General features: G+C 42.3%; 1 pseudogene; it reads right to left on the bottom strand.

Annotated features, from left to right (window-relative positions):
- Positions 1 to 7,583: 7,583 nt before the first annotated feature.
- On the bottom strand, positions 7,584 to 10,586 carry LOC141161521 (uncharacterized; annotated as a pseudogene).
- Between the last annotated feature and the right edge of the window lie 2,607 nt (positions 10,587 to 13,193).

The following is a 13,193-nucleotide window of genomic DNA, read 5'->3' on the forward strand; positions in this document are numbered from 1 at the left end:
TTCTGTAGAGATGTAAGTCGCTGAGCTGCGGGATGCGAATGGCGGAAGTGAGCACAGAGCGACCGTGCCCTCTGCAGAAGGCCATCTAGTCTGGGATAGTGGGCTAAAAATTGCTGGACAACCAGGTTCAACACGTGAGCCATACAAGGCACGTGTGTGACATTGACCCGGCGAAGGGCCGCACCCAGGTTTGCAGCATTGTCGCACACGGCCTTCCCTGGTTTCAGGTCCAGTGGAGACAACCATTCATGAAATTGGTTCTCCAGAGCTGACCACAACTCCTCAGCTGTGTGACTCACATTTCCCAGACATTTCAAAGTAAAAACCGCCTGATGATGTTGAGCCCTACTGCCAGCATAGTAAGGAGGTGTGCAGGATCCCTTCTGCGCAGTTAGAAAGCTTGTGGCATGACCAGACAGGCTTTGGGTGCAGGTGGAAGACCGAGAGGAGGTTGAGAAGGCAGAAGCAGTGGAGGAACTTTGACATAAAGAGGATTGACGCACAACTCGTGGGGACGGCAAGACTTGGACAGCAGCCCCTTGTCCTGCTGTCACCATAGTTACACAGTGCCCAGTCAGCGACATGTAACGCCCCTGTCCATGCCTACTCGTCCAAGTGTCTGTGGTGAAATGCAACCTGTCACACACAGAGTTTCTCAAAGAAGCGGTGATGTTGTGTGCGACATGCTGGTGGAGCGCAGGCACACCTTTCTTTGAGAAGTAGTGCCGACTGGGCATCTGGTACTGGGGCACTGCGACGGACATAAGGTCTCGAAAATCCTCTGTGTCCACCAGGCGGAAAGGCAGCATTTCTGTAGCCAAGAGCTTGCAGATGGTGAAATTCAACCTCTTAGCTTTCTCATGGCTAGGAGGAAATGGTCTTTTACTTGTCCACATCTGAGGGACCGAGGGCTGGCTATTGTGCTTAGACGGGGTTGATAAGGGTGTCCCCGGCAAACTGCCGGTCTGTGAGGAAGATGCAGGCGGACATGTTAGGTTGCCTTGATCCAAAGGTGGTGCTATCGATGTCGGACAGCGCTCAACACCAGCTGGTGTTACCACCTCCAAAGAAAATGATGACCTGCTAATCACGCTGGATGTTGCGGGTAAAGAGGTGGCAGGTCTGCGCCCCAAAACAGGTGTGACTGCTGTCCCCCCAGTCACAGAGGATGAAGAGGCCGCGGATGCACAAGATATGGCAGACGGTGGTTGGCCCGGCCGGCTAGGCCGCATTGTAGCACACTGTGCTTCCCACTGCAACTTATGCTTCATGTCCATGTGCCGGTTCATGCATGAAGTACTCAAACTATGTATTTTTTGGCCTCTACTTAGCTTTTGCTGACAAATGTTACAGATAACACGAGTTGGGTCATCTTTATCGATCTGAAAAAATGCCCAGGCTATGCAAGGCTTAGCACCCATGCGACCTGAAGAGCCACCACGACTTGTGGTGAGAGGCAGAGTTGTGTTTGAGGATGCAGTTGTTGACGTGCTTCCAGTACTACGTCTCTGTCCAGGAAGGCGCAACCTGACCTCGTCGTCACTAGCATCTTCCTCCACCTCCTCTGCTGACCTCATCTCTTGGCTGACTGTGGGTTGACAGTAAGTGGGATCTCCAACCTCATCATCATCACCCTGTGTGTTATCACACCCGTCTTCCTCAGAGCCAACCTGTTCCTGCCCTGACAAAAAACTAAAGTTGTCGCTCCAATCAGGTATTTGAGTCTTATCATCGTCTTCCTCAATGTCTCCACCAACAGGAGTTACAGTTTGGGAATGAGGGTCTACATTATGGTCAGAACCTTCTGCGTCTGGTCCTGGATCCGACTCATAAAGATTCTGGGCATCAGTGCAGATCATTTCCTCGTCTGGATTCACAGAAGCACTGGAGTCGACCTCTGATTCCCAGGCTATAGTATGAGTAAACAGCTCTGCAGACTCAACCATCTGTTCTACCTCATACTCAGACGGGCAGCTGGAGATTTGGGAGCTGTGAGGAAGCAAGTGCGATTTGGGTGACACCTTTGAGGACTGGAGTATTTGTGATGTTGAAGTTGATGTGGAGGAGAGCCCACTTAAAGGAGCACTTGATATCCGTTGAAGCACCTGCTGTTTTTGTGCCTCATCTGGAATTTGTAGCGATTGGCGTGGCCGTAAGAAAGGGATCTTATCACATTGTCCGCTAAAAGAAGTAGACATTTTAGTTTGGCTGGAAGATGGTCTTTTTTCTGCAGATGTTACTGTTGCTTTAACACCTACCCCACAGACACAACCTTTTTTCCCCTTCCCAACACGCCTATTCCCCTTTCCACCAGCAGCAGGCCTTTTTCCACTCATTTTGGTGGTTAACTAATTCACAACTCTGGAGTTGTTTGCACAAAAAAACAATGGATGGTAACCGAGCAGAGCTGAGTGGCCAAACTGTGGTATTAGGCCAAAACTATTGGCTGGGTTAGATGCAGAAAAAAATTATATTCAATTTGCAACCTGATGGAGGTCAGTATAGATGGACTAATACAACAAGTCCCACACACATCTAGAAGCCCAATATTTTTTCAGAGGTAGATGCAGAAAAAAATATATTCAGTTTGCAACCTGATGGAGGTCAGTATAGAAGGACTAATACAACAAGTCCCACACACAGCTAGAAGCCCAAATATTTTTTCAGAGGTACTCTAGATGCAGATAAAAATTATTTTTAATTTGCAACCTGATGGAGGTCAGTATAGATGGACTAATAGAGAAAGTCCGACACACTGCTAGAAGGCCAAATATTTTTTCAGTGCTAGATGCAGAAAAAAATTAGATTCAGTTTGCAACCTGATGGAGGTCAGTATAGATGGACTAATACAACAAGTCCCACACACAGCTAGAAGCCCAATATTTTTTCAGAGGTAGATGCAGAAAAAAATATATTCAGTTTGCAACCTGATGGAGGTCAGTATAGATGGACTAATACAACAAGTCCCACACACAGCTAGAAGCCCAAATATTTTTTCAGAGGTACTGTAGATGCAGATAAAAATTATTTTGAATTTGCAACCTGATGGAGGTCAGTATAGATGGACTAATAGAGAAAGTCCGACACACTCCTAGAAGGCCAAATATTTTTTCAGAGCTAGATGCAGAAAAAAATTAGATTTAGTTTGCAACCTGATGGAGGTCTGTATAGATGGATTAATAGAACAAGACCCACACACAGCTAGAAGCCCAATATTTTTTCAGAGGTAGATGCAGAAAAAAATATATTCAGTTTGCAACCTGATGGAGGTCAGTATAGATGGACTAATACAACAAGTCCCACACACAGCTAGAAGCCCAAATATTTTTTCAGAGGTACTGTAGATGCAGATAAAAATTATTTTGAATTTGCAACCTGATGGAGGTCAGTATAGATGGACTAATAGAGAAAGTCCGACACACTGCTAGAAGGCCAAATATTTTTTCAGAGGTACTGTAGATGCAGATAAAAATTATTTTTAATTTGCAACTTGATGGAGGTCAGTATAGATGGACTAATAGAGAAAGTCCGACACACTACTAAAAGGCCAAATTTTTTTTCAGAGCTAGATGCAGAAAAAAATTATATTCAGTTTGCAACCTGATGGAGGTCAGTATAGATGGACTAATACAACAAGTCCCACACACAGCTAGAAGCCCAATATTTTTTCAGAGGTAGATGCAGAAAAAAATATATTCAGTTTGCAACCTGATGGAGGTCAGTATAGATGGACTAATACAACAAGTCCCACACACAGCTAGAAGCCCAATATTTTTTCAGAGGTAGATTCAGAAAAAAATATATTCAGTTTGCAACCTGATGGAGGTCAGTATAGATGGACTAATACAACAAGTCCCACACACAGCTAGAAGCCCAAATATTTTTTCAGAGGTACTGTAGATGCAGATAAAAATTATTTTGAATTTGTAACCTGATGGAGGTCAGTATAGATGGACTAATAGAGAAAGTCCGACACACTGCTAGAAAGCCAAATATTTTTTCAGAGCTAGATGCAGAAAAAAATTAGATTCAGTTTGCAACCTGATGGAGGTCAGTATAGATGGACTAATAGAATGATGCTATGCCGAAAAGATTTTACTTCACTAGGTGCAGTAAAAAAATTGGTATTCTATACACAGGTGGTATATCTTGCAACACAGATAGGCTACTCCACTGACTAACACACTCTGCAATAGGCCAAAAAGGATTAGCTTTGCTAGATTCAGCCAAATGCTGTGAAAAAAACTTGCACAGCACTGGCACAGACCTGCCTGGCAAAAACTGATAGGAACTGATGTAACCTAGTCCTGAAAAGGACTCCAATTACAATTAGTCTTTACTCCCACAACCTATCTATTTAAGAGCACAGACCTGCCTGATAAATGTCGTAGGAAATGCTGTAACCTAGTCCTTAAAAGGACTGCAATCACAACTATTCCCTACTCCCAAGCTATCTGTATATTTGTGCGAAAATTGGCTTGAAATTAACAAGGTATAGCGCACACAGCAACAGCGGTGCCGTCTAACACGCAGCTGCAGCAGTGAGAAAATGGTGGCGACGGGGAAAATGGTTTGGTCTTATAGGGCAAGGACATGTGACATACACTGCCAATGACACATGCCCTTGCTTGTGTGAAAAAAAGCACTTCGCTCCGTGTGTGCGCTGCTGATAGGCTGACAGATTGCACCTCCCCTCTGTAAATGCGGGAAAGAGAAAAAAAAATGGAGATCTTCATTGTTCCTGCAGAGATCCATCCCCTGCCCCTCCCCCCACCCCGCTGTACACTCAAACTGCGTATTAACATTAATTTTCATCATTACTGAGAAAAAATCCAGTTATGATTTTGGTGCACGAACAGTTATCGAACATAACCTCGAACAGCCGAATTTTTCTCAAATTGTTCGTGTTCGCCGAACGGCTCGAACACCGCCCAAAACAGCTCGAATTTGAGATTGGCGAACAGTTCGAGTAGAACAACGCTCATCTCTACTCTTTACCTGCTTCAATAGTCTTCATGGGAGATTAGAAGCTGCAATCATCTGATCGCCTGTGCTACACACAGCAGAGCTTCAGCCCTGCTGTGTGTAGCTAAAATGCACACATGCTATAAGCGCCGACCGCCTGTGACCTGAGGTAACCTTTTTGACGTCACCGCTTGCAGCAATACACACACCACCATCTCTTGTTCCAATCAAAGGTTGTGTATCTTGTGAAAAGGTCAATCGTCTTTGACTATGTTTGTGTAATTGTGGTTATACCTTACATTTTAGGACTGATGATAACTTGCATGAGTCTGACTCCGAGTCTCTCAGGAGTAAGGTCCTCTGCAAAAAACACTGAAGGCCCAGTTGCCTCTCATACCACTGAAGTAGCTGCTCGGCAGGCAGATTCAGATTTTACAGAACCCCTTTCAGAAACAAGAATCTTGCCTGCACCACCAACACAACCAGAAGCAGCAGCAAAATAAACATCACCATCACAATCAGCAGAGCAGCTGGTGACAAGGCCCTTCCGGGGTTTTCCAAGGTCCACGCCATACATGAAGCAGCAGGATCTGCCCATTTTGGCTCAGGAAATAGATGCCTGCATTTTGAATATTTTACAGGGCCTACCTCCTGTGACCGATGCAGACCGATTTGACCGGTCTCTTGGCCTATAAATCTATAGTATACCTCTTGACCAACAGGGTCATCTGAGGTGTACTATAACCACAATCATTGATGCCAGCCGACAAAATAGTGACCCAAACTCAATATACACATATATTGAGGAAAGGCGGTCAAAACAGGACTAGTGGTGAAGGTACTTTGCGTCAAATAGTTACTACTCAGCCTGTTGCCCAAACCCAGCATCCATCTACAGCGGCTAGATACAGGTATTTTTAGCCAGGGAATAGCTAATTAACCATGGACCTTTCACTGCCTAATAAGATCATCTCTCAGCTGTCAACCTTACACTTGATGTGTATTTCTGTGGTGTGGTCATCATGTTTTTTTGTTAAGATTTATACAAACACATGTGCACTTGAAAATGAAGTATTAGTTGTTTTTTTAGGCATAAGAAAAATTGAGATAAAGGTGTTGTCTTATTTGCCCAAACAAACATAAGCTCGCACCCAACGTCAAGGGTCCTCATTGTCTTCCGAGTCCTTAGGGATTTTAATATACAGTACAGACCAAAAGTTTGGACACACCTTCTCATTTAAAGATTTTTCTGCATTTTCATGACTATGAAAATTGTACATTCACAATGAAGGCATCAAAACTATGAATTAACACATGTGGAATTATATACTTAACAAAAAAGTGTGAAACAACTGAAAATATGTCTTATATTCTAGGTTCTTCAAAGTAGCCACCTTTTGCTTTGATGACTGCTTTGCACCCTCTTGGCATTCTCTTGATGAGCTTCAAGAGGTAGTCACCGGAAATGGTTTTCACTTCACAGGTGTGCCCTGTCAGGTTTAATAAGTGGGGTTTCTTGCATTATAAATGGGGTTGGGACCATCAGTTGTGTTGAGCAGTCAGTCCGAAAAATTGGGCAAACTTTGAAAGTGTCCCCAAGTGCAGTTGGAAAAACCATCAAGCGCTACAAAGAAACTGGCTCAAATGAGGACCGCCCCAGGAAAGGAAGACCAAGAGTCACCTCTGCTTCTGAGGAGGATAAGTTTATCCGAGTCACCAGCCTCAGAAATTGCAGGTTAACAGCAGCCCAGATTAGAGACCAGGTCAATGCAACACAGAGTTCTAGCAGCAGACACATCTCTACAACAACTGTTAAGAGGAGAATTTGTGCAGCAGGCCTTCATGGTAAACTAGCTGACAGGAAACCACTGCTAAGGACAGGCAACAAGCAGAAAAGACTTGTTTGGGCTAAAGAACACAAGGAATGGACATTAGACCAGTGGAAATCTGTGCTTTGGTCTGATGAGTCCAAATTTGAGATCTTTGGTTCCAACCACCGTGTCTTTGTGCAACGCAGAAAAGGTGAACGGATGGACTCTACATGCCTGGTTCCCACCGTGAAGCATGGAGGAGGAGGTGTAATGGTGTGGGGGTGCTTTGCTGGTGACACTGTTGGGGATTTATTCAAAATTGAAGGCATACTGAACCAGCATGGCTACCACAGCATCTTGCAGCGGCATGCTTTTCCATCCGGTTTGCGTTTAGTTGGACCATCATTTATTTTTCAACAGAACAATGAACAATGACCCCAAACACACCTCCAGGCTGTGTAAGGGCTATTTGACCAAGAGGGAGAGTGATGGGGTGCTACGCCAGATGACCTGGCCTCCACAGTCACCAGACCTGAACCCAATAGTTTTGATGCCTTCAGCGTGAATGTACAATTTTCATAGTCATGAAAATACAGAAAAATCTTTAAATGAGAAGGTGTGTCCAAACTTTTGGTCTGTACTGTAGTTTGTTTAAAAAAAAAGGCAATTGAAAATGTTTTGGTTAAAAAAACTAACATTTTGGTATTAAACTCCATGTTCAATGGTATGGAGCCCTGTGCGGAAAGGACATATTCAGCAAATAAATCAATCTCTAAGGACAGATAGTCCTGCTTGAGTACCATGCTGTTATTCCTCTGTTAACTGCACGTTGAAGAATGTGGTATCCTCAACGACATCCAAGGCTGTATCATGTTTGCGACAAAAATTATGCAGAATGATACATGTCTTTATGGTTGACTGGATATTGTCTGGATGCATTTGAATCGTGCTCTGAAAAATACGCCATTTTGAGGACAAAATACTAAAGGCACATTCTACAAATCGACTGACTTTTGCCAGATGCTTGTTAAAAATGCGCTTATGGCTGCCAAGCCTTGAAAAGGAAATGGGCAAAGAATATGTCTCGAGAGCTCAAAACCCTCATCGCCAACCATAATAAAGGGTGCAGGAGGGCCAGAGAATCCAGGAAGTGCACAGGACTGTGGAAGGGCGAGATTCATGTCAGAAATCCACTGAGTAAATTTGGAAGAGCGAAAGATGCGAGAATATGACGCACTTCCATAGGCACCAATATCAACAAATACAAAACAGTAGTTACTATCAGTCAAGGCCAACAGTGCTATGGAGAAAAATCTCTTGTAATTGAAGTATCTTGAGCCAGAGTTCAGTGGCTTTTTCACACGAATTTGCTTACCATCCAGTGCCACAATACAGTTTGGAAAATTGATTGCTTCCATGAACCCCTGAGCAATCCTCACCCAGTCGTGTGTGGTTGCTTGAGGCATCACCTGGCTTTTGAGATTGTCCCAAATAGCATCACACGTAGTGCGCACAATCCCAGAAACTTTCGACGTGCCAAGGAGGAACTCCAAAAGGAGGGAACCAATCATATTGCCAGTAGACAGAAATATGTGAAGGTGAACTGTAAAAACAGGAGGCAAAAAAAAATGTGAAAAATATTTTTAAAAACACATCACCATTTTAAACAGGTTATACAAAATTGATCACACATATCCATACAATGTCCAGATAGTGGTGACATGAAAAAACCCGGACTGGACAAACCATACAAACCACCCATAATATTTGAACACAAACAGTACAGACCAAAAGTTTGGACACACCTTTTCATTTAAAGATTTTTCTGTATTTTCATGACTATGAAAATTGTACATTCACACTGAAGGCATCAAAACTATGAATTAACACATGTGGAATTATATACTTAACAAAAAAGTGTGAAACAACTGAAAAAGTGTCTTATATTCTAGGTTCTTCAAAGTAGCCACCCTTTGCTTTGATGACTACTCTGCACACTCTTGGCATTCTCTTGATGAGCTTCAAGAGGTAGTCACCGGAAATGGTCTTCCAACAATCTTGAAGGAGTTCCCAGAGATGCTTAGCACTTATTGGCCCTTTTGCCTTCACTCTGCGGTCCAGCTCACCCCAAACCATCTTGATTGGGTTCAGGTCTGGTGACTGTGGAGGCCAGGTCATCTGGTGTAGCACCCCATCACTCATACTCTTGGTCAAAAAGCTCTTACACAGCCTGGAGGTGTGTTTGGGGTCATTGTAATGTTGAAAAATAAATGATGGTCCAACTAAACGCAAACCGGATGGAATAGCATGCCGCTTCAAGTTGCTGTGGTAGCTATGATGGTTCAGTATGCCTTCAATTTTGAATAAATCCCCAACAGTGTCACCAGCAAAGCACCCCCACACCATCATACCTCCTCCTCCATGCTTCACGGTGGGAACCAGGCATGTAGAGTCCATCCGTTCACCTTTTCTGCATCGCACATAAACACGGTGGTTGGAACCAAAGATCTCAAATTTGGACTCATCAGACCAAAGCACAGATTTCCACTGGTCTAATGTCCATTCCTTGTGTTCTTTAGCCCAAACAAGCCTCTTCTGCTTGTTGCCTGTCCTTAGCAGTGGTTTCCTAGCAGCTATTTTACCATGAAGGCCTGCTGCACAAAGTCTCCTCTTAATAGTTGTTGAAGAGATCTGTGTGCTTCTAGAACTCTGTGAGGCATTGACCTGGTCTCTAATCTGAGCTGCTGTTAACCTGCGATTTCTGAGGCTGGTGACTCGGATAAACTTATCCTCAGAAGCAGAAGAGACTCTTGGTCTTCCTTTCCTGGGGCGGTCCTCATATGATCCAGTTTCTTTGTAGCGCTTGATGGTTTTTGCAACTGCACTTGGGGACACTTTCAAAGTTTGCCCAATTTTTCAGACTGACTGACCTTCATTTCTTAAAGTAATGATGGCCACTCGTTTTTCTTTACTTAGCTGCTTTTTTCTTGCCATAATACAAATTCTAACAGTCTATTCAGTAGGACTATCAGCTGTGTATCCACCAGACTTCTGCACAACACAACTGATGGTCCCAAGCCCATTTATAATGCAAGAAATCCCACTTATTAAACTTGTCAGGGCACACCTGTGAAATGAAAACCATTTTCGGTGACTACCTCTTGAAGCTCATCAAGAAAATGCCAAGAGGGTGCAAAGCAGTCATCAAAGCAAAAGGTGGCTACTTTGAAGAACCTAGAATATAAGACATAGTTTCAGTTGTTTCACACTTTTTTGTTAAGTATATAATTCCACATGTGTTAATTCATAGTTTTGATGCCTTCAGTGTGAATGTACAATTTTCATAGTCATGAAAATACAGAAAAATCTTTAAATGAGAAGGTGTGTCCAAACTTTTGGTCTGTACTGTACATATAAAATAAATTTGACAACATGAAAAACATGAAAGTCATCATAATGACATGCAATAAATGTATTTGAATACAACAAACATTTACCTGAGGGTTACTAGGAAACTTTCCTCTGGAGAGATGCTTAGTCACATAAAGGTGTCTTACCTATTAAGTTGAGGGTACAAGTCCTGAACTAGCAGGTCAAAAGTTGCAATTGATAGGCGACAAAATTAAACAAACTTAGCACGATGTTTTCTCAGATCAGCATACAAGGTATGGAAGTGGCCATAGGCACCATGTTGCAACACTATAGGGTGCACCCATAGCCGCCTTTGCATACGTGCTACATCAGCAAGCATCTCCCAGCAAAACCCGTAGCAACGTGACAGTAGGACGCATAACGCCAACCAGTAATCATTTGATTCAGACATGTTCACAAACCATACGGTAAGCAACTGCAGAAACACAGAATGAGGTTGAAAAAACCCACAATTCCTTGGCTGGATTATAAAGGGAGCTAGGCAAGTTTCCTCAGCTTACACAGATTCAATTAATTGTTCAAATAAAATACGTTTTTTTCTGTACAATACATGGATGTTGTAAACAGACTCACAGATGGCACATGGACATGGACACACGAATGGCACATGCATGTTGCACACGGACACTGACAACTGATCTCACCAGTACTGTTTTTTCCAGTATCAGAATCACCAGGGCTTGTGAAGGGAGCCTAAGGCTTTGTGCCCACGATGCGTTTTTTAAGTGTTTCCGCAGCTGCAAAAACGCCGCAGAAACGCTTAAAAAACGCACGGTAGAAGGCCTGCCATGTTCCCCAATGATGAGCCGCATGTGCTGTGCACATGCTGCGGAAATTTCCGCTGCGGATTATCATTGCGGAAAAAAACGCAGCACTACCAATTATTTTGCGGAAGTGCTGCATTTCCGCCGCCATTGACTTGCATTTGACCGCATGGATTACGCATCACTGTATATGTAGATGCGCATTCCATGCGTTCTAATGTGCGGATGGTACCCAGGTCTAGAGAAGAGGAGACTCTCCTCCGGACCTGGGTACCATAGAAAATTGTAAAAAAAAAGAATAAAATAAAAAATAAATATATACTTACCTTCTGGCGGCCTGCGCTGCACTCCTCCTTGCTTGTCGGCAGTTCGCGATGTACTGAAGGACCTGCGCTGATGTCAGAGTCATGTAACGGGGTCCTTCAGTCTACCGCTGCCGGCAGCCGGGACAGTGAAACAAGACAGCGTTGGCCATCGGAGGGTAAGTATAGATTTATTTTTTTATTTTTTGACATTCTCTCGGGACACACTATATAAATCCATGCTGTTTGCATGGATTTATATAGTGTGACCAAGTTGACAAGCACTTTCCAAGTGATGCTAAAATCGCTTGGAAAGCGCTTGTCAACCCGCATGCGGAAATGCAAGTGAAGAACTCTTCGCATCAGCTTGTCCCTGGCAGGAAAACGCATGTACAATCCGCATGTACAATCCGCATGCATTTTTTTCTGCCAGGGAGATGCAGAAACGCTCATGAAAAAATCCTGAACATTTCGGCATCGTGGGCACATAGCCTTAGACTGTGAGCTGTCACCAGTTTGTAGTTCAGGACTCTTGACCATTGCAATCAAAAGGTCAAATGTTCAGGATTCTACTTTGATGGCTGTCATTAGACCAGGAGCAAGGTTTGAGAGCCACCAACTCAATCCAACGTAAAAATACATCATTTAATAATCACCTTGAAAAAGGAATATTGATGGTCATTAAGTGGATAATAGAAAACTTGAATGGAAAATAATACCCAGTAACACGTTTAGCCAATAAAATTTAAACTGTTAAATAACTGACATGAAAATTCATTTTAATTAATTATATTAATTTTCAAAAGTTTGAGTGCAGCCTTTAATAAAGATCCACATCATTTTGTTCCATTTATTATTTTATTTCCTTTATTATTTTATTACATTAAGTCACTTTTATTCTGTTATGCTAAATGGGCCAAACATTGTTCAAAGCCTGAATGCTTATTTCCAATGTATACATACGCATATTAGAGCTATTCATCAGCTGAAAACTCAATAAAACTGTGCTTGAGAGGTTGACATAATTCATGGACATATTTTCAGGAAAATGGTCCACGGGAAACATTAGTAAAGAAGTGTTTCTTGACTGCTAATGTTAATGCATATAACTGAACAGTATACCAAAAGCAACTTATGTGTAAAATTAACTGGCAGTGGAATATGTGTGCTAAGATAAAAAGTGTGTGAACGATGTGATGCTGTCAGTGTAATTAATGTGGTTTGGCAGTGAAAAGAATAATCATATAGAGCACTGTTTGAACTCAAACGTCTATATTGATATTGGTGAATATTTAGTCTTCTCTTACATATCAAGATTTTCTTTGGCTAGTGTAATTAGCTTTCCCATGCAACTGCAGTAAAACTAAGAACAGGTTTATTTAAATGGTATTTTGGCCCAAATATATACAGTATAGTCCATCTAACAATACAGCCATTTGAATCTGTTCTTATTTAATATGGATTTTAATATTTTAAATGTCATGTAAGGGTTAAACCTTAGCCATAACAAACTTCTTGAAATATGAGGTAAAAGGAAATATATAAGATCTCCGATAAGAACATATCCGAGGAACTCTGATGTGACCCTGGCTGCGCACTTCGGATTAAATTTTAGTATTCCACAACAATTATTCTCGAATGTGAATCTAGAATAGGAATCAGATACAAATCAATGTTGGTAGTAGGACATTTTTCTCTATTTTTTTAGAATAGGAATCTAGAATCTAGAATAGGAATCAGATACAAATTAATGTTGGTAGTAGGACATTTTTCTCTATTTTTTAGAATAGAAATCTAGAATCTAGAATAGGAATCAGTTACAAATTAATGTTGGTAGTAGGACATTTTTCTCTATTTTTTAGAATAGGAATCTAGAATCTAGAATAGGAATAAGATACAAATCAATGTTGGTAGTAGGA

Source organism: Phyllobates terribilis, unplaced genomic scaffold (assembly GCF_046119375.1).
Source record: "Phyllobates terribilis strain yellow unplaced genomic scaffold, ASM4611937v1 Scaffold_1__5_contigs__length_1240528914, whole genome shotgun sequence".
NCBI classification, from domain to species: Eukaryota; Metazoa; Chordata; class Amphibia; order Anura; family Dendrobatidae; genus Phyllobates; species Phyllobates terribilis.